This window comes from Drosophila santomea, chromosome 4, assembly GCF_016746245.2.
Source record: "Drosophila santomea strain STO CAGO 1482 chromosome 4, Prin_Dsan_1.1, whole genome shotgun sequence".
In the NCBI taxonomy this organism is placed as follows: domain Eukaryota; kingdom Metazoa; phylum Arthropoda; class Insecta; order Diptera; family Drosophilidae; genus Drosophila; species Drosophila santomea.
The window spans coordinates 1,196,889-1,199,758 of record NC_053020.2 but is presented as its reverse complement, the minus strand read 5'-3'; positions in this window follow the sequence as shown (position 1 = coordinate 1,199,758).

Sequence of the window (2,870 nt, the reverse complement as noted above, 5' to 3'; positions counted from 1 at the left end):
GTACGCCAAGAGATCTCGAGCGAAACTAAATTGTTGAATGGCAATGGACGACGGAAGCCGTTTACATCGCTCAAACTCAAGCGACCACTTTTTCGAGTGCGTTCATGATGGCTTATGTATTTGAGTCGCTCTCAAAACTTGGCCCAAGTCGGCTTTACGGTTGGTCGGCTCCATTTGCACTCAACTGGCTGTCGACTAATAGGGAGACATAGCGTGTTAGTCGGACGCAAAAGCTGGGTTTGAAATACGATCGCCGCTTCAAACAGAATGAGTGATAGAGAGAAAGAAAGAGAACAAATTAGTTTAAGTCACTGAAAGAGAAGGTATGAGAGGTTATTCTTGTTTTCCACAGTTTGGTCTTCATGATCAGAGTGTTGGAGTGTTTATACCCGTTACTCGTACAGCAAATGGGTATTCTGAATTCGTTGTAAGGTATGTACAGGAAGAAGAAAGCGTTTCGTAGCTTTTGATTTATTCGTGATCATGATCACTAACCAATTCGGTGTGTTCGCTCATATGTCTGCAGACCACGATATCATAAACCTAACCCTATCTAATTGCTTAAAGGTCTTTTAAGGCTTAGCTGACCAATATCCATTAAATTGTTTTTCATTAAAGGCCTATATTTATTGTTTTGATGATTTCCGATTTTCAGTCACATATTTGCTGTCTTTTGGCATTTGACAACCGGATCTCGAAAAGTGCATACAAGACTATGTATGTATTACATTTGAAGTAACTATATTGTGTTGAACGGAAGCTAAGTAAGTTTATATAAATAATCAACCCCCTTTATACTGACTAGATCGCGTTGTATTATAACATTGAGTGACCTGCATTCTACAGGTTGACAAGCGACCAAATACTTGCATATACATATATATAAAAAGTGTGATGTGCGTTTGTAGACAACTCATATAATATAGATGAAAGGAGTACAGTCGGTACCTTATGTACCTTACGATATATACATATATATACAGTTTGTATACTTGCATGTATACAAAACAAATCTACATATTTGTCAGACTAGTAAACCCCAGAAAAAGTTAAATTGGTATCCCTCAACGACGACTTAAAGCAGGCTGCTGGTACTCAAACTATTAAAGCGAAGACGGCGCGTGCCATGAAATCTTCGACTACCGTTGAAAACTACACGAAAGGGAGAAGAGAGATTACTCAACCGTTTCAAAATCTAGAGCTGGCTGGTGCTAGTATAGTATAAGAAAGAGAACACTTGAAAAACTACAACAAATACGAACTTTTTTATTTAGGAAAACTATTAGTATATAAAAATACTGTATCAGAATTAACAGGCGCGTGACATAGAAATAGGATACTAAGGTGTTTGCTATTTGTCTTTGATATTAACCCTATTTACCGCTAACCATAAATACAGCAAAACGCCTTTTCCTATGCAACAAATGTATTTAGAAAGTAATGCTTTACAGAATTATGTAGAGTATTCAACAGAATATTCAGGTGTTCATATACCGTCATCCCTTGCCTTCTTTGGCAATCGAAGAAAATTTCCTGACTGTTGCCCGCGCTTTATTTGTGGAACACCTGTTAGACCGGACCGGAAAAAAAACCTACCCTCCGATCGCGCCTTTGTTAATTTTCCTCTCTTCGTATATACATACATATGTACATTTTATGTGGTTAATAAGTGCGTTAGTATCAAAACTGGCAATAAGTAACTAGCAAAAGTTCAATGATCTCAGATATTATTATATTACCATATATGTTTTAGAGAGAACAGACAAATTTAAACGTTTCTGACCAACCTAAGTTCTCTAAAAAATATTCTCCACTTTTTTTTTTAGAAGTTTTCCCTTTAGTTGCTTGGTCATTGCGCATAAGAAACTGGCAGTAACCATTTCTATGTATGCGTGTGAGCGCATGGTTATGTGCATATACATATAGTAAGTATACACAAATTTTTTTTGTAGAATTCGCCTGATAGCTTTTGATATAAACAATCGGTATTCATATGTTTTTGGTATGAAATTCGGTATTTCAATCGTGGCTCGTGGCTTTTCACGGTCTGCAAGCCAACCGAGACAGCTTTTCCGCCGTTTCTTTTGGTTGTTTTTGGCTGCTAGCTCTAGGTACTGGAAATGCCATTGCTGTATCTATTATGTTATATACTGCATATTTATACTACTAACTATGTTTTCTGCTATACCCTTTCCGGGAGTAGTATATTGATTACTGGAGTTTTTCGAGATCCGAAAGTTCATACGGACACACAGAAGACGCTACTATTCCTGATCGAGGCAAAATATGTACATATCAGTCGATAGCACAAAAAACCAGAAATAAATTTAACGGAAAGCTAAAGATTCAATACTGTACATATCAGTCGATAGCACAAAAAACCAGAAATAAATTTAACGGAAAGGTAAAGATTCAATACTCTTCCAATTAAAACCATGTCATAATTATAACTTTTATAAGGTTTGGAGGAAGTTTTTCCAGCCCGTATTACTAGCATAGTCGATTAATTAATGTTAGTCAGTTCGTTTGTTCGTATGTATAAACGTTAGAACCACGGGAACTATAGAATTCTAGTAACTCCCACAAGGCACAAGCTTGTTTTAAATACGTTATTTATCCCTTTTGTTACATTTGTTGACATATGTATGTATATGCTGTAAGTAACCTACAACAAATTTGACGAATAGTATAGAGTATAGAATATTAATATTATTATTTCTAATGTGGTGTAATCGCCTCCAGAGAAGTACAAAATTATTGTGGATATTCTTCGACGCGGGTATGGTTTACCCCTATTTTCAACAAAAATTACCTTTTGTCCTTTTCCTCATTTCAATTAGAGAAATTGACAGAATAATAAAATACTTCCT